The sequence below is a fragment of the Capsicum annuum genome, chromosome 9 (assembly GCF_002878395.1).
Source record: "Capsicum annuum cultivar UCD-10X-F1 chromosome 9, UCD10Xv1.1, whole genome shotgun sequence".
NCBI classification, from domain to species: domain Eukaryota; kingdom Viridiplantae; phylum Streptophyta; class Magnoliopsida; order Solanales; family Solanaceae; genus Capsicum; species Capsicum annuum.
Window position 1 is genome coordinate 135443738 of NC_061119.1, and position 20772 is coordinate 135464509.

The window sequence follows — 20772 nt, forward strand, 5'->3', positions numbered from 1 at the left end:
AATGAATAGTTGTTCTATAAAGGTTGAACCTAAACATCAAATAATGGTATTGTAGATTAGCGGAAGCATAATCCAAACCAATAAAAATGGTAATATGTACCTTGTACTCTATGATTCACTTTAAAAAATTATGACAAAAATTATATCAAAATCAGTAATGTCATGTGAACTGGTGTAATGAACTAGTTTGTGAAATTTAATTTTTATGTGATTTGACCATTTTGACCTTCCTAGTTGTTACTACATGTTAATTTTGGGCTGTAGAGATGGGTGGCATGATTCCCAATGTCTTTGGGGTGATTCTGGGAGAGTCTGAGGTTTTTAAAAGCTTTAAAAGTTCTATAGTTGACTTCAATCAACATTTGATGTATTGAGTATCGAATGGAAATTTAGACAGTTTTATTATATTTAAAATGTCGAATTTTGGTTATTATAAAAATTGGTTTTGATTCAAAATCTTTAGTTTGTATTTCAACCCTTTCTTTGAAAGCTATTGAAATTTTTCTTAAAGGGGTCTCGGGGTTTAATTTATTGAAAATTATCCTTTTTCAAAAATTAGACATTTTGACTAAGTTCAAAATATCAAATTTAGCCTAGTAGCATATATGATTTGTATATATGGGTCCCAAACAAATTTTGAGGGATCGTTTGCGAACATAGAGAAGGATATTTTCCTTCATCATAAATGCGATGGTGGAACCATAATCATAAAGGATACCGGTTTAGGTCGGGTTCTCTTTCCTTATTTGAAGTACCACTTGACTTACTATTGAACCAATTATTTATCTTGGTCAATTTTGACCCCCCACAAACGTGAAGAGTTGACCGCATTCACGTGGTACTATTAAAAATAGTATAAATGGCCCACTTCATATTTTTCACCATTCTTGAACCTCCAAGCTTCAAAAAAGATGATTTTCTAGGGTATCTTCATTATTTTGCATGTGGGTAACCTCTAAACTCATCTTTCCATTAGCTCTTATTGATTATACCTTCCAAAACACCTTTTAACCTCGACTTTGAAATGATTTATTTAGGATTGTACTGGTAAAGCTTAAAAATGATTCTTTAATTTGGACCTCATTTTCATATGAATTTTCAATAGTAGACTCTTGTAACCTTGGGAGCTTGTTTCTAAAATAAAATTTTGATTGTACCTTTTTTATTTTTTAATTTATTTTGGAATCAATTTATATATGGTTAATATAGGCATTATTTAGTTTTTTTAATGTGTATATGGTGTATTTATATGTATTAGTTGATTCTGATACCATTTGAAATGGAAAGACTTCGTGTTGAATAACTTTAGGCCTGGATTTTGGCACTTTGAGGTAGGTTATGGATTGATTTTCTTCATACTACACCAATTAGTTGATAAATAAGTAAAGCATGTTATGAGTTTGGAAAACTAACTATGGGAATTATATTTTCAAGATTATTATCACTGTTTTGTTCCCATATGGGGACATATATTCTACTGTTGATGTATGATATTATATATTGTGCTTCCCTTGTGGAGGATTTATTTGATATCATTGGCCTTACTTGTGTATTTAAATGTATTAATTCTTAATATGATGTAGTATAGGGGCTTTGATAGATGTTATAGACCTTATTGAGCATTATTTGCCTTTATCATAATAGTATGCCTTAGTTATGGGTTGATATGATATTAATGATGTCTTACCTATATACTTATTCAAATGGTGCCATACTAGAACTAATATCATGAAATGTTGACACGTTAAATTAATTTCAAGACTCAATTAAACACATATTGAATGGATTGTTATCTACATACTGATTTGATTGTGAGCATCATATCCTCATTCATATATGAACATTTATGGTATATCAGTACCATTAAGGACCATAATTTTGAAAGGAAATGAAACATCCTAGTTTCTGAACCTTAGAAAATTTCTTGGAATTCTAGTCTCTAGACCTAATATGACTCATGGGTACGAGCCATATGTTGGGGTATAGATGGTATGGTCCAATTATATACTGACCAGTGTTGGTTGGTGGGATGGATTTTGGTTACTGGAATAGCTATGACTTAGGGGTATGAGTTGTATTGGTGGTTATGGATCATTTGATTTCTTAACCTAATCTTAGACTTGGTTACCTAGGTTGGATCTAAGTATGAGTGGCTCACTATGAGCCATAAGCTAAGGTACTAGTCGTACCCAGGACTCGTATGGTGGACAGTGTCTAAATCTTTCTTGGGTGTAATCTTTCAGGGATACAGAAGAAGGGTATGGTTCATATGCTGTCAATATAACTTGATTGGATGAGTTATATGCTGGAAAGTGTTTGATCCAAGGGTTGAGGATATGAGTGGAGGATACCAATCGTATCGAAAGGTACGACTCATGTAGATTAGTTGTATCCCTGTGATGGGATTTTGTTGTAACTTAGGTAGGGGTATTCTGGATATTTCCCCACTTATCCTAATAGGGTTCCATAATTTCTATCCTACTTGGGAGGTTATTTACTCTATTATTCCATTCATTAACTTTTAGAAACACTTCTAAAACACTCCATAATTCTCTCAAGTGCTTTTCGTCAAGGGGAGTTAGGTTTTTAGCTATAGGATAATTTTGGGCTTGTCTTAGTGGTTTCTTTTTGTCATCATCTTGGTTTAAGGCATGTTCTCTTCCCTCATTGCTAATTCTAACTAATGGCATGGTTTTTATGAATGTTTTAATGATTTTATTGATTGTATGATTATGGTTTTCAAATATAATTTAGGGGTTTTGATATTAAAAGGTTGGTTACGGTTTCCCATGGTTTTAATTATGCTTTTATGTGCATTAATGGTAGTTTTGGAAAATTGAATGGCATGGTAATGGTTTAATGGAAATTGGAATTGGTTTTGGTCATATTATGCCCCCAATGTGTTTGACAAAATGCTTATAAATATATGTTTATTGCATTGACTACTTTTAATGGAGCTCTTGCATGTCTTAAAACTTGGTAAAGGAATTAAGCATGGTTTAAATGGCTTGGAATGGTAAATGGATAATGGTTATGCTTGAAGGGCACATGGGATCCCCCAAGTGGTTTAATATAGTAAATAGAAGGGCAGTTGAAAGTCCCCTTAAACCTATAAATAGTTGGATAAGGATGATACTTACAAGTAAGGGTTGGTATGATGGTACCAATATCAATGGACTTAGTTAACAAATGGATAATGGTTTGGTTATATGGAAAATTGGTTTTAATTAGTTAACAATAGCGGGAGGTGTAGCTAAGTTGTGGAAGGTGAAGGTCTTGGGGGATCAAAACTGGAAACTCATATTTGCTTATATGAAGTTGGTCTTGGTGACCGTGTATGTAACACCCCAAATCTGATACCTGAAATACTACACAGTGCTCATGACCCCAAAGGACCACAAGCTAACCCATGACTGATATATGTTCCTGTATACTGCATAAATACTAACTAATAAGAAAACACGAATTGAAAGGACGTAAGGTTCAAAACTGAACATAATCTGGATAATATAACATCTATGTGGTTTAATAGAACACCCAAAACAAAACTAAAAATATTGAAGTCTGAAACATGATAGTCTAGAAAGCCTCTAACTGACTGAACTGTTGAGTAAGGAGATGATGGGACATATCCCCAACTAACTCCAACTAATAAACTAATTAATGAGATAATAGAGAATAATCTTGTCCTCAAATGATGAGGACTCACTTCTAATTCTGACTGCTGAAACTGGAATCTACAGCTGATCTGGAGCTCACGTCTTTGAACCTATGGTATAAGACACCATAGCGCAAATGCGTCATGACTATGAATGTACTGGTATATATGTGAGGTAGGCTGAATGCATGGGGTTCATATGCCTGAACAATAATAATAACTGACTAACTATCATGAGCATGAGACTACATGCATGAGACATAACAACTGACACTAATACTGTAATAACATGATTACTGAATCTGAATATAACTGATAACATGGGTGACTGAATCTAACAGTCCTGAATCTGATGGAACTATTTGAGTTCCGTACTGTGTCTGAGTTAACTATATCTGACAGTCCTGAATTATGAAAAACTATCTGAATTCTTTTATTGAGACTGATATTGAGACTGTGGGAGGTAGTCATCTAACCGACATGCCCCAAATGATGCATTATAGCTGAATTGGGATCCAATCTATGCCCTGATTAGAAGGGTGTCAATACCGCGCCACCGGTAAGGACAATATGTGAGTGACCTTAATATAACAGGTAAATCTAGTGAGAACGGTGGGAACCCTTATATAACAGGCTAAGCCACCTCATCTACCCTCATATAGCAGGCTATGATGTCTCAACCTATGTTGGATACATTGTTTTGGAATGCAAGGATTGCTTCTAAGAATCACACCCTCATATAATAGGTGAGTTCCCATCCTTGGGTTCACTCGGTGCTAATTTCTACTCCCATCTAAATAGACACTGAACATAATTTATTAAACTGAACATGGACTGAGTTACTGAACTCTATTGACTGATACAGTATTACTAATATCTGATAATTGATTGAGTTCATAAGATCATGGAGATTTCCTGAGTCATAAGACTGTCTGAAGTCTAAGGATTCATAACTTGACTGAGAGTATTATGGAAACATGACATAGCTCTAGGCACACAGCTAATATTTCGAGTATAAGTACTCCCAGGACTCGATAGAAGGAAAACTGACCAAGCATAACTTACTTGAATATATAACTAACATTATAATCCATAATACATTTATAGAAGCATACCAAAAAACATGTGATAGGCATAACTTGTACATACATGGGGATTTCATGATATCATACTAGTTGGCCATTGTTCCTTTATCTAGGTATTTAATCAAACACATGGTAGGTATATTACATGTAGACAACATTATACAACAATTAATCATCATGATTCATCTCTAATTTTATCATCTAGGGTTTATTCATAGGTTTGCATGAATATACATTTATACAAATCAATGCCACATAAAGTTGATCACCCAACATAGATTTGAATTCAATTGATCATTCTCAACATAAAAAAAACAAACCCAACATGAAATTCATAAAGAAATCCCTAAACGTAAAATTAGAAAAGAGATTCTTAGGCTTCATGGATGAAAGAAGTCCATGAATGAACACTACGCATACCTTGGTGTGTGATTTCATGAAGATTGACGGAGGAAATTCTTGATTCTAAATCTTTTATGAAAATTCCTAGGTTGTTCTTGAGAGGTTTTTGAGAGAAACTAGTATATTTTGGGTGAAAAGTGGCTAAATCACGTGTTAAAGGGCTTAAATAGGGGTGGGAAGTTGACCCTTTTAACCTTGGATGCGTCATTTAATTTCAGTAAAAATTTCCAGAATTGGACCCCTCGCGCGTCGTGGCACTATCACACCATGCCATTGGAATTTGACAATTGGGAAACTGAGGGATGGTGCAATACGGTGCCATTACGTTTCCCCTTCATTTGTGACCTGGAACTTTGACGTGACACAGGGAAAATTACGCTGAGACACTAGAAAAAGGACAATTCTAAATTTGGGCCCCGGCACGACACGCCATAATTACGAACCCCTTTCGAAATTTTCCAAATGCCATTTCCTCTTGTGGCGCGGTGTGCAATTGACTAATATGGCGCTATTTTACGATGGGAACTTGAAATAGTCGTAACTTCTAATCCGGTTATCGGATTTGGATAAATTTATATCGATGGAAAGCTTATTGAATTTTTCACATGACAAAAAGTGAAAATATTGAAAATTCCTCATGGAATAACCATCATTCAATTTAGAAGCTAATTCTAGACATTCTTGAGATGAAATTATCTAGGAAAAGTATGGGGTTTTACAATAATTCCCGCTTGAGAACATTCGGCCTCAAATGAGACTGACTGAGAGGGGAGAAAAGACAACTGACATACTTACTGAAAATGAATAACTAGAACATGATCTCATGACTGACATGACTGACAAGATAAACAGATAATACTAAACATACATATGTGATACATGTGTAACTGATTCATGAATGCATGGCTGAGTGTTCTGAAGAACTAAGTTTCTCACAATGAGAATGCATGTCTGATGCATAGTTACATAACCAAATTAATACATGAGTTCATAACTGAATATGCAATGGTACTTGATACCAAGTTTATAATGGGAACATGAGCATGAAAATACATACCAAGTTTGTGATGAACACTAAACATGAAGCTGAGTAAGCTTAAGGAGAATTGTTACCTTGAGCTTGATCTGAGTTGGCAAAGAAGAGGTAAGGATACTTGATATGCATATCTGCCTATGCTTCCCAAGTAGCTCCCTCAACGGACTGATTTCTCTAAGATTTTAACTGGAAACTTTTCATCAGAGAGAGTGTTCTGAACATCAATGCTCTGAATAGGGACTACAACTGATGGGTAACCTATGCACCTCTTAAGAAAGGAGACATAAAAGACTGGATGAACTGAGGCTAGATCTGAAGGCAATTCAAGCTCGCAAGCTACCTTGCAAAAGCGACTGAGAATCTTGAAAGGACCAACATATCGAGGACTAAGCTTTTCCTTCTTGCCAAATCTCTTCACTCCCTTCATGGTAGAGATCTTCATATAGACATGATCATTAATCTCAAACTTGAGATATTTTCTACGAACATATGCATAAGACTTCTGTCGGCTCTAAGCAGCCCGAAGTCTATCTCTAATCAACTGGATTATTTCTAAGGTGTTGAATACCAAGTCAGGACCTATGACTGAGGCCTCACTAACTTTGAACCAACCAATTAGAGAATTCTTTTTCCTACCTTAGAGAGCATCGAATGGAGCCATATGAATACTAGAATGATAGTTGTTGTAATATGAAAACTCAATCAAAGGTATGTAGGCTTCCCAACTTTCCTTGAAATAGATTGCACAGCCCTTAGCATATCTTCTAACGTCTGAATGGTCCTTTCTGCTTGACCATCTATCTAAGGATGAAAGGTTATACTAAGATGAATTTGGGTACCAAGACGCTTTTGGAATGCTTTTCATAAATGAGAGGTGAACTTGGTACCTCTGTCTAAGATAATGGACAATAGAACACCGTACAATCTGACCAACTCCTTGATGTAAAGTTTTGCGTAATCCTTGATTGAATAAGAGGTATTAACTGGAAGAAAATGAGCTAATTTGGTCATTCTATCTATAATGACCTAGAAGAATCATGCTGATAACGAGTTTGAGGCAAACCCATCACAAAGTCTATGTTCATAAATTCCCACTTCCAAGTAGGAATACTGAACTCCTGCATGGACCTACTAGGCTTCTGATGCTTTATCTTAACCGGCTGATATATAGAGCACTTAGCCACAAACTCTGCAATGTCTCTCTTCATCCCACTCTACCAATATATTTCTCACAAGTTGTGGTATATTTTGTGGCCTCTAGATTAATAGAGTAGCACGCACCATGCGCTTCTGCAAGAATTCACTGCCTTAAGTCATCTACACCTGGAACACAGAGATGACCCTAACAACGAATAATACTATCTCCCCCTTAGGAGAAAACCTCTACTTTCTGATCCTGGACTGACTCTTTCAACTTAACAAGGCTGGGTTCTCAGACTCTGAGAGATCATTAGCTATTAACCAAATTCAGTAAGTGCAAATTTTGGCTAAGGTCAGTAGCATTCTTTGGTCACATCATTTTTGGTGATGGAATTAGAGTAGATCCTCAAAAGACCAAAGCAGTAAGAAACTAGCCTCACCTAATATAATAGGTAACTCTAGTGAGAATGGTGGGAACCCTTATATAGTAGGCTAAGCCACCTCATCTACCCTCATATAGCAGGCTATGATTTCTCAACCTATGATGGCTACATAGTTTTGGAATACAAAGATTGCTTCTAAGAATCACACCCTCATATAACAGGTTAGTTCCTATCCTTGGGTTCACTCGGTGCTAATTTTTACTCCCATCTGTATAGACACTGAACATAATTTACTAAACTGAACATGGACTCTGTTGCTGAATTTCATTGACTGACGGAATATTACTAATATCTGACAACTGACTGATTTCATGAGATCATGGAGATTTCCTGAGTCATAAGACTGTCTAAAGTATAAGGATTCATATCTTGACTAAGAATATTATGGAAACATGACATGGATCTAGACACACAACTAATATTTAAGGTACAAGTATCCCCAGGACTCGATGGAAGAAAAACGGACCAAGCATAACTTACTTGAACATATAACTAACATCATAATCCATAATACATTTATAGAAGCATTCCATCAAAACATGTGATAGGCATAACTTGTACATACATAGAGATTTCATGATATCATACTAGTTAGGAATTGTTCCTTCATCTAGGCATTTAATCAAACACATGGTAGGCATAGTACATGTAGACAACATTATACAAAAATTAATCATCGTGATTCATCTCTAATTTCATCATCTAGGATTTATTCATAGGTTCACATGAATATATATTTATACAAATCAATTCCATATAAAATTGATCATCCAACATGGATTTCAATTCAATTGATCAATCTCAACATAAAAAAAAACAACATGAAATTTATAAAGAAATCCATAAACTTAAACTTACAAAAGAGATTCTTAGGCTTCATGGATGAAAGGAGTCCATGAATGAACACTACACATATCTTGGTTTGTGATTTTGTGAAGATTGACGGAGGAAATTCTTGATTTTGAATGTTCTATGAAAATACCAAGGTTATTCTTGAGAGGTTTTTGAGAGAAACTAGTATATTTTGGGTGAAAAGGGGCTGAATCACGTGTTAAAGAGCTTAAATCGTGGTGGGAAGTTGACCTTTTTAACCCTGAATGCGTCATTTAATTTTAGTAAAAATTTCCCGAATTGGACCCTTGGTGTGATGCGGTGCTATCACGTCGTGTCACTAGAATTTGAAAATTGGGAAACTGAGGGATGGTGCGATGTGGAGCCATTGCATCGCCCCTTCCTTTGTGACCTAGAACTTTGACACGATGCAGAGAAAATCGCACTGAGACACTAGAAAAAGGACAATTCTAAATTTAGGCCTTGGAGCAACGTACCATAATCACATACCCCTACTGGAATTTGCCAACTGTCATTTCCTATTGTGGCACAGCGTGCCACTGACTAATATGGTGCTGTTTTATGATGGGAACTTAAAATAGTCGTAACTTCTGACCCGGTTATCGAATTTGGATAAATCTTATATCAATGGAAAGCTTATTGAATTTTTCACATGAAAAAAAGTGAAAATATTCAAAATTCCTCATGGAATAACCATTATTCAATTTAGAAGCTAATTATAGAGATTCTTGAGATAAAATTAGCTAGAAAAAGTATGGGGTATTACAGTGTGCATAATGTAACTCTATATTTGGGGGATGTACTAGTTATCCTATGGGATACTATCTTGGTCATGCGGCTACACTCACTGAGGCCCTTTTGTCAGGGAAAGCTGAACCTATGTATCCCGTGGGTATTTTAGGATGACAAAGCTATACAACCCAATAGAGGTTTTAAAGGCATGCAAAACCCAATTCCTTTTCTCAACATGGTTATATATATATGTGTATGTGTTTATGGTTATGTTCATATGTATGGTTTTACATATCTTATATATGAAATTATTTTATCCTTACCCTGAGATCATGCCAACGGTCACTCACTAACCCCGTCTACTGGCGGTTGTATACCCATACTATGCCAGAATCGGCTACTCTACTCCTCCTACATAATAATTGACTCAAGGATAGCATTTGGACTAAAGTGATGAGCTTCTATCATTTTGAAAGGCTCTATTTCATGTTATAGATATTCCTAGATATTTTGGTTTTAATTTGGATATTAGTTTTGGCTATGGTTGGGGGCATGTCCCAACTGAATATTATTACTCTTTTGGTTAGAGACTTTATGGTACTTCTATAGGTTAGAATGGGTGGGATCGATATAGGTTTCTGCCTTGGCATTGAAATAAGCTGGGAGGGTGGAATCTTTGGACATAATTTTCATTGTTCCATCATATTTTATTTTGGGATTAATTATATTATATTTAGAACATCATTGGTTATTCTTGGTTTATAGCCCTTATTTTGGTGAGGTTTGTCATGGTCGGATTATTAGTATGAGATGGTTGGACTCGTTTGGGTCAATCACGGTTGTGATATTATCCCAAAGTCTTTATGTGAGTTGTTACACTATTTTTTTACATGCTCAAAACTTAGCCAACTAAGGGAAGGCGATTAGATGTTAGGTTGAATAACGGGGGTGGTCTCTGGTCCTGGTCAGATTAGGACATCTATTATGATAAGGCCCTGTGGTGGTTCATGTCAGGAAATGAGTTATTTTTTACAAAATCTTGATCCGTGAACAAAGACAAAGAGGTGGGTAGATATTTTGAGATAGTATATGACTTACGAACCACCCATGGCTCCTATTTTAGGATAATTGAGACTCAATAGGTTTATAGAGAAAGTCATCCGATGAATTTCACACTATTCACTTTATCATTTATTGCATAGCATTGCATATGTATCCGTGATTCCTTAGATGTGTTCTCTAGATGTGTGATCAATTTCTAGGTACCTTTGGGAATATCTTCTTCTATTTGATTGAATTTATATATAAGAACGGTTAGTGGAGAAGGTGTGACCTACCATTTTGGAACTTTTCTTTTTGAAGGTGACATGCTCATAGTATTTTTTTTTTACTTGTATTATCTTTTTTTATTCAATCAGTTTATAATACCTACTAAGTACAAGTGAACCATACTCACTCCTATTGTACCCTTTCGATGTCGATCCTAGTACGAGTAAAAAATATGGTTGTTGATTATGCTATTTGGTATTGATCTAGGGTACTGGCTTGCTCTAGAGTTAGATCCAATTTTTGAACCTCCACCTATCTTTTTCATGTCTTTATTTCATACTCAGAGAAAGACTATGTACTCTTATATTCAATTATGTATAGATACTCTTATCTTATGACATCATATTTTGGGAGTTTTTATGGTATTTTTTTTAGACTTCCATTGTAGTGTGTATGGTGTTGACCTAACTTCACTCTTGAATTCTCCTTTTTATCTTTTTTTTCTTATTATTTTGGTATTTCTTCCTTATTGGGTAGCATACCTACTGAGGCTAGGTCTCTGTAGTTGTCATTATGAAATACCTTAGGTTTTGGCCCTTGAAAATTCTCTGAGCTTTGAGCTCACTATCCATATAACGACTCACCATACGAGTCGTATGGTATGGGTACGGGTCTACGTCCCCGAGTCGTATGTTGGTTAGTGTGTTGTTGTCCAAGTTTTTCCCTAGTTATGAGAGACTATGATGGTATTATGATGAGAGGTTTAGGGTCCAATCGTATATTTTCTAGTGTCTAGCCCAGATGTTCAATCTTGGATACGACTTGATGGTACTAGTCGTATGGTCTAGACACAAGTTGGGTAAGAGAGTTGTCTATTGGATAGAATATGGTGTCCAACCTTTTGTTTTGGTGACGACTTGAGGGTACCTTTTATATTAAGTGGTGATGAGTTGGAGGATGCACTCATACCCACCTGCGAGTTTTCTATAATTTTAAGTTGGGGGCATTCTGGATATTTCCCTTCTTAACTCCTTTTGACCCTACGATATAAAATACCTTTTGGGACCTCATAGACCTATTATTCTAAATCTAACACTCTTAAAATCTCTTTAAGCTCTTGGTTCAAGAAAAGGCTAGGGTTTCTACAAGGAAACTAATTAGGGGCTCTCAAGAGTGAATCTCTCTGTCTTCCATGGTGTCTAAGGCATGTTACTTCTCCCTTATTTTATTTTAGCTAAAAGCATCTTTTAATATATGGTTTTCATGGCATTAATGTGGATTTGTTTTAGTTTTGAAATAGATGTAGGTGGTTTTGGTTGTTCATGGTTGGATAATGTTTTCCCATGCTTTACTTATGGTTTTTCATGTTATAATTATGATTTGAACATGTAGTTGCATGGGAATGGTTAATTTATACATATTTTTGGTTTTGGGAACTGTATGCCCTTAATATGTTTGTTAAAATGCAAATGAGAATGATTTTGTCACATAGTTTGACTAATCTTGAAACCTTTGCATTGCACAAATAGTAATGGAACCCAAATTGGTATGGTTTACTTTAAATGTATTGAAAAGTCCTTGATGGACATGGTTTTGGTTTAATTAGAAATCTTGTAGGGTACATGGGAATTCTCTAAGTGTTGGCTAGTGACATTACTTACAAGTTATAGTTGTTATGTTGATACCACTTCATAATGCCTTGATAATGGACTCCTTGAATTGGTGGTTTGGTTATGTGCTAAATGTTTTAATTGGGCAATAATGGCGAGTTATGATAGCTAACCATGAAGCTATTAGTTCGATGGACGGACACTGGAAACTCATCTTTGCCGGCATAAGGGTTGGTCTTGGTGACCATATGCTTGTGGGGTACAAGGGAATCCATCAAGTTTATACTTATATATATGTATCATGGAGGGAGAAGGGTAAATGGGAATCCTCGTCCCCTATGATATCTCTAATTCGTGCAGCTATATGCACTGGGCCCATTTATATGGTAACACTAGACCCATATAACCCGTGGATGGATTATGACGACAAATCTATATATCCCAGGTAAAGATTTTAAATGCATGCGAAACTTGGCTCCCTTTCTCGACATGATATATATATGTATGTATGTGACTGCACATGGTTATTTACCTTGGTTTTGAATTACTGGAATTATCTTATCCTATTTTTAAGTACATGTTAGCGTTCACTCTGCTAAACATCTTCGGGCATTGTATCCCCATGTGATGCAGAAACTAACCATACTACCGTTTCTCCTACTTAATGACTTGGATTTAAGGATAGATTTGAGTCAGACTGAAGTGGTAAGCTTTCATACTCCAGAAGGCTCTATTTCATGCTATGGACTTCTTTTATTTTTGTTATTTCTATGGTTTGGTTTTGGCTATAATCGGGGGCATGTCTTGACCGAATGTTATTGATTCTAGATAAAGGCATTCTAAGATAACTATAGGTATGGGCAGTGTCGGCATTGGTGTCAGCCTTGATATTGGTATTGCCATTGGAGTTGACGCCGGTTGGACATTTAGTTAGATATTTGTGTGGTTATGGTTATGGAATTTATTAATGTCTTTTATTAACTGTTGTTTTATCTTGTTATATAATCAAAATTCATCCAACATAGGGGGCAGGGCAGTTAAGATTGGGTGTTGGGGGCGTGTCTCCAGTCTCGGTTGGATTTGAGATGCCTGACATAACTCGACCCTGGTTTGGGTTATGTCATATTATGTCCTCAACTTTTGGGTCATGAAAAATTTATATCAGTGTTATGTTCACCAATCTCATAAGTGTAATAATAGAACATCTAATAGAGTTTCATAGATTGATATATAGATATCTATATCTATCTTCAAGAGGTTATAAGATGTTTTTTGGGAAAAATTCTTTAATTTGATTCCTTGACATGCGGGTTGTTCATACCCAGTGCTGTAAATTTAGATTTCAATCTTTTCTGTGTAGATAGTGAGGACTAGGTCCATATATGCTATGAATGTTGAGTCTAACACCCGATAAGGGAGCCTCAGTTCAAGGATAAGGCAGGGGTCATGGTTGACCAAAGGTAGAAGATAGGTACAAGGAGTTTTCCTAGATAGAGATGTGCTAGAGAGGCATCTCCCGAGCCTAAGGTTGAGTATGCTAGAGATAACTATGAAATAGAGACTGTGGGGTCATCTTAAGTTCCATAGAGTTTAGTTGATACCCCAGTGCTTTAGGATTTGTTAGTTTGTCTTTTGACTCATTTAGAAGGTGTTTCCTTAAGTGTACCTGGTATTGTCAAACTTTGAGTAGTGTTTCACCATTATAGCAGCATCTGTTTATGATATTCCTACTTTAAGGGTTCAATAATCATCTATGGTGCCCCCGTGTATGGATCTATTATTGTCAAACTTACTATTCCCCCAGCTTCTTTAGGTACTATGATATCTTCTGATGATTAGAAGAGGTTTGATAGGTTTATTCATTTGGTTTCTCCAAAGTTCAATAGTGCAATTGGAGAAGACGCCTATGAGTTTCTAATTAATTTCCAGGAGAAGCTATATAATCTTAGATCTTTTAAGTCTCACAGGGTTGCTTATACACCTATCAATTAACGGATATGGCCAGGGATAGGTGGAGGTCTCTATCAAGTTATGGGCCTTTGGTTACACCTTATATGACTTTGGCTTAATTTTCTAAGGCATTTTTGAGAGGTTTATATTGTATAGCTTAAGATATCGGATGTGGGATGAGTTGGATCACTTGGAGCGGGGATCCATATCTATTGATGAGTAGGAGGCATGCTTTCATGCTTTATCTATGTATTTAGTAGCCAGCATCTCCACTGAGTCAAAGAGGATTAATAAGTTTGTAAAGGGGTTAAAGGGTCCTTACAAATTGGCTACTACCTAGATGGTTATTTCAAGGGATTTTTTAGAGCATTATTAAGCAGGCTAAGTTAACTAAGACTATTACCCAGGATACTCAAGAAGACACAAAGATGATGCATCGATAAAGCAAGTTTAGTCGTTTCACCTTTTATGGAAGCGATTTCTCAAATAGAGGTTCCCGTGGTTATCATGGTATGTCGTTTCAGACCATTTTAGGGGGATCAAGCTATGTACCTCCAGGTTTTTCTATTTAAGATAGCCAAGCATCAATCATGCGAGTGAGGTACGAGCCTCAGTTTTTTGGGGTAGGGAAATCATCTTAGTTCATTTGTTCCCTCTTAAATTAAGTCAGGCCAAAGTAGATATTATGTTTGTGATGAGGTTGGCCATTTGGCCAAAGATTGTCCCTACTGTTTGTATGGACACACTCAGCATAGCTCTCAACTTCATTTTTGCCCTACTCTAATATTTATAGTTATAGGTAGTCCATAGAGTGGTAGCAATAATGTTAGAGGTTTTTGAGGTAGAAGTAAGGAAGCTCATGATAGTAGTCACAGGGATGCTTAGTTTAGGAGTAGACATGGATAATGTTATGATATACTTGGGAGACCAATGTAGAGGCTTCTGATTCAGTTATTATAGGTATCGTCCCAATTCGCTATAGATCTACTTCCATGTTATTTGACAGTAGGTCTACATTTTCTTATATGTCTACATATTTTGTTTCTAGTTTTGATACTTCTTGTGAGGCCGGTTCTATACCTCTTCATATTTCTGCTCCTATAGGAGACTCCTTAGTGGTGGATCGGATATACCGATCTTATGTAGTTACCTTTGCGGTGTGTGTGACTTGGGTAGACCTGATTATCCTAGATAAGGTTGATTTTGATGTTACAGGGAAGATGCAGCCGAAGTTACCCAGAGAGCTATAAGTGAAGAGCTGGGATGGCAATGCCCATAGAGGTAGTAGTAAGATAGGTACTTGTTTAATAACACAAAATGAAGAAAACTTTTATCCTCAATGAACTAATTCATGTTTGTCGATAGGCTTCTTGACTCCACTACTACCCACCCGAAGTCGACTATTAATTCATCACCCGAGCCTATTTTTCTTTCGTCCTTGCCTGAGTATCTTGGATATGGATCAGTTAGCTCCCTATCAGTCTATTTTGGATTGTCATGCCAAGATCGTACCTTAGCAACTTTGGGTGTATCAAGTTTAGCTTCGAAGAGTACCCTTAATTTGAGTTCTAAGGGAGTTATATATTTTCTATGTTCTCTTCACATGGTATAAAAAGAGTACTTATCTTATTTATCTTATGTTTGTATAAAAAAAAGTGTTTGTCTTATTTAGCTTATGTCTGTGACACTAGTGTTGCCTCACGGCCTTCTATGGATTCTATTTGAATTATTCATGAGTTCATGAATATGTTTTCTATGGATTACTCGATATGGCTCCAAATCATCATATTGATTTAGATATTGGTGTAGAGCCATACACCAAGCCTATTTTCATTCATCCCTATAAGATGGCCTTGTATAAGTTGAAGAAAATAAAGAAGTAGTTGTAGGATTTGTTTGGTAAGGGGTTCATTAGACATAGTGTATCTCTGTGGGGTGTTGTTTCTTATTTGTGAAGAAGCGGGATGGTTCTATGATCATGTGTATTGACTATCGACAATTGAACAAAGTGGCAATTAAGAACAAGTATCCAGTTTCTTGCATTGATGATTTGTTTGACCAGCTTCAGGGTGCCTCTATTTTTTTCAAGATTGATTTGAGATTCGAGTATCACCAGTTGAAGATTAGAGCTTTAGATGTTCTGAAGATGGATTTCTTGACTCAATATGGTCATTATGAGTTTTTGGTCATTTTTTTGGGTTGAGTAATGCCCCAGTAGCATTCATGGAGTTGATGAACCAATTATATTGATTGTAGCTCATCTTTTTTGTTATTGTATTTATAGGGGACATTTTGGTTTACTTTAAGAATGAGACCGATCATGTGAGACACTTGAGAACTATACTTCAGAGATTGTATGATGAGAAGTTGTATCACAACTTCTCCAAGGGTGAGTTTTAGTTTGATTCTATTTCTTTCTTGGCTCATGTGGTGACCAAGAAAGGTATCATGGTTGATTTATCCCAAATTGAGGTGGTTTGTGATTATACTAGGACTACTTCACCTACCAAGATTTGAAGTTTCATTGGTTTTGCGGGTGATTATTGGTATTTCATAGAGGGTTTCTCATATATTGTGTTTTCTTTTACCAGGTTGACTCAAAAGAAGGTTACTTTTCAATGGTCAGATGCTTGAGGGGTGAGTTTTCAAAATCTCATGGAGTTCTTCACTTTGTCTCATATGTTGACTTTGCCCAAAAGCTTGTGGGTTTTATTGTATTTTGTGATGCTTCTAGTGTGGTTTTGGATGCAGTGTTAATGTGGGGTGTTAAGGTGGTTACTTATGTTTCTCCTCAGATGAATCCTCATGAAAAGAATTACCCTAACCATGATTTAGAGTTTCTCATGTTTATGTTTTTATTGAACTTATGAAGACATTACTTGTTAGAGTTCCCTGTAAGATTTTCTCAGATCATTTTATCCTTCAGTACTTCTTCAATCAATAAGATCTTAATATGAGATAGAAATATTAGCTTGAGTTGCTTAAAGATTATGACCACACTATTCTTTATCATCCAGGTAAGATTAATGTGGTTATTGATGCCTTGATCTAGAAGATGACTAGTATGGGAGTTTAGCTAATCTTTTGACTCATGAGCAGCCTTTAACCTTAGAGGTTTAGTATTTAGTGAACCAGATGGTTAGTCTTAATATTTCAATATTCAGAAGTCTTTTAGCCTTTATTGATGCTAGATCTTCTTTGATGGAGTGGATTCGAGCTCACTAGTTAGATGGCGATAGTTTGAGGGTGATTCGAGATAAGGTATTGAGTGGCATGGTTAAGGCAGCATCTTTTGATTGTGATGGTCTTTTGAAGATTGGTGGTTGGGTTAGTGTATGAGATTTAGTGGATGGGTGAGATAGATTTTAGAGGAGGAGCATTGTTCTAGATATGCTTATCATCTAGGGGTGACCAAGATATATAATGATTTAAAGAAGCATTACTATTTGGGTGGTATGAAAAAAATGTATAGGACTTTGTATCTCGTTGCTTGTGTTGTCAGCAGGTGAAGGTCGAGCATCAGATATCAGGTGGTTTTCTTCAGAAATTACCAATTCTTGAGTGTTAGTGGGAACGAATCACTATGGACTTTGTGAATGAGTTACCTTATACTTCTTGTGGTTCTGACAACATTTAGGTCATCATGGATTGATTGACCGAATTATTTTATTTCATCTGTATTCAAATTTTCTTTAGAGTCAAGAGGTTTACTCGTTTCTATGTTCGTGAGGTAGTTCGTGTTTATGGGGTACCTATGTCTATTATAGTAAACAGAGTTTTAGTGTTTACTTTTAGCTTCTAGAGGATATTTCTAGAGGAGTTAGGTACTCAGGTTGACCTTAACAAAACTTTCTACCCCAGATTGATGGTCAGTTGGAGCAGACTATTCAGGTTTTAGAGAATACGCTCCACTCTTATGTTATGAACGTCGAAGATTAGTGGGAGTAAAATTCACCCTTAGTGGACTTTGCTTATAATAATAACTACCATTCGAGTAATGAAATGGAATCTTTTGAGGCATTGTATGGTAGGTGTTATCGATCTTCGATTGGTTAGTTAGAGACTTTTAAGGTTAGACCCCATAGTACCGACTTGTTTTGCAAGTCTTTGGATAGAGTTCAAGTGATTGAGGATAGGATTCCATCAGCCCACAGTAGGAAAAGAGTTATGATGACTGCAGACTTTGTTCTTTGAAGTTTGGGATGGGTGATTGAGTTTTTCTTTGGGTGCCGCCCATGAAGGGAATGATTAGGTTCAGGAAGAGGGTCAAGCTTAGCCCGAGATACATTAGATCTTTTGACATTCTTCGAACATTTGGGGAGATTTCTTATGAGTTGGACTTACCTCTAGACGTCTCATGCGTTCACCTAGTCTTTCTTGTATCTATGCTACGACATTTTATCCAAATGAGTCTCACAATGATTCATTGGGATTCGGTTTATTTAATGACCCTTTCGGTCATTTAACATAATTCCATTTATTTTCACCGTCTGAGCTTCTCCATAGCTTTCCCAAGTCATTTATGACTTACTGGGATTGACCACTCGGTTATAGGGTATTTCATTTGGTTTTTAAAACCAATTCACTGTTTGGAAGTCTTCGTTAGCTCCAAATAGCCATTGGATAAAACTTTAGTAAAATGATCTTGGATTTAAATTCCTACTTTGCCAGCAGATTCAGAATATCAATTTTAGTCTAGGTAGACCTTTGGTTAGGGTCCCAATGCACTCAAGCTCATTTTGACCTATTGATCAGAAAGTTGCAAATTAGGAAATATGGGTGTGACGCCTAAATTTGGTCGAAATGACCTCGTATTGAAGATCTAACTTCACCAACACATCCGAAAATTCAAATTTAGTATGGTTACATAGTTTATTTGCGAAAATCGACTTCTAAATGAATCCCGAGGGATCATTGCAAATTTGAAAAAATTTCCAAGTTGCTGGTATAGGTGCCATGGAAATAATGCAAGGATCCCATGATTGTCCTATGGCAATCATGGAAAGTCCAATAGCTATCGTGGCATGGCAATCACAGTCCATGTTATGGCGATCGCAATATCTCTGTACCTGAGGGGTCTATAAATAGACCCCAATATCGTGAGTTTGGTCATTTTCTCCTCACCCTTGAGATCCAAGAATCCTAAATGTGTATGATAACTCAAAATTGATCATTGTGGGTGACTTGGTAACTTGATTATCATCTATTATCGCAAATATCATTGAAATTAAGGTAAAATTTCATCACTTTTTAGGTGAATTCTTGGCTCTTGCCCAAAAACACCAATTTAGTTTAGGGCTTAGTTTTAGCCCCAAATTAGCCTTGTTTCCATCCGTTTCCTGAGGGTTATGGTTATTTGTTCATGTATGAATATTGGGTTGACCTTGGAAATACATTTTTTGTAAGCGGGACCACTAGGGGTTTTTGGTATCATTTTTGAACCCGAAGCGCAATGTTGCAATATGGGTATCATTATTCTCGTATTGATGAGTAGATTATAATTATGATAGTGTGATGGTATTTTGGGAATTGTGAAGTGAAGATGAGCATATAGTGAATGATGTAAGTTTTTACAGTTAGATTTTAAGGTAGGCTTCTATATACTCTTTTTCATAAGATGATGTGTGATATATATTGCGTGTGAATGTGAATGTTTTGATTGATTATGGGTAGAATGACTTTGTCTTGATTTTTGAAGTTTGGGGATTAGATGAGGGTCTTGGGTCTGTAAGGTGAAATGCTTATTACACTTTTAGGATCCTATTACCTTCTCCCGAGATCGAAGTAATTTGTAGCATAGAAATGATATAATTCGAGGTTTGGGATGTGGTTCAAGTGTTGTAATCATGGTTAGAATGATTAACCTTAGTTGAGCTAGTCTAATGATCCTGAAACCGTAATTTGGGTAGAATTGACATAAATTCCCATGTTTCTAGGCAAAATTCCTATCTTAGGATTGGTTATGGTTTACTTGATATCTTGAAGTTGAACTAGATACCTTAGCCTAGTTCGGGGTATAAAGTGTCTAGATATGGAAATTGAGGATTAAAAGTGGGATAGTTTGGACCACCTTAGGCCAAGACTTGTGTTAGGCTTCAAGGACTTATTTATGGATGTTAGGCATAGATGGCACTACTAAACCTTATTATAAGGTTACTTGGTGTTTGTTGAATAGTGATGGTTTTGCCCCCCCCCCCCCAAATAATAACTAATAGCTTTTCGCCATGATATTCCTTATAGAAATGATATTGGGCCATTGGAGATATTATTTCCTCTTAGATGTGATATTGGGACTTTATAGATGTTATTCCTCTTAGATATTATAATTGGCTTATAGACATGATATTCCTCGTAGTCATGATGCATGACCTATAGATACGAGATACCTCATAGAAGTGATCTTCCTTGTAATTACGAGGTGTCCCGACCCGAAACTACCCCTTAGTCGTAACACAGTGCTTGGAACCACAAGTGATCCCAAGATAACTCATGAACTGGTATACTATTGAGCAACTGATTTAATATGTAAAATAAAACTTAATTTGCTAAGCGGAACCAAAATCATAAAATAGTCTGATTTAAGGTAATATAAATA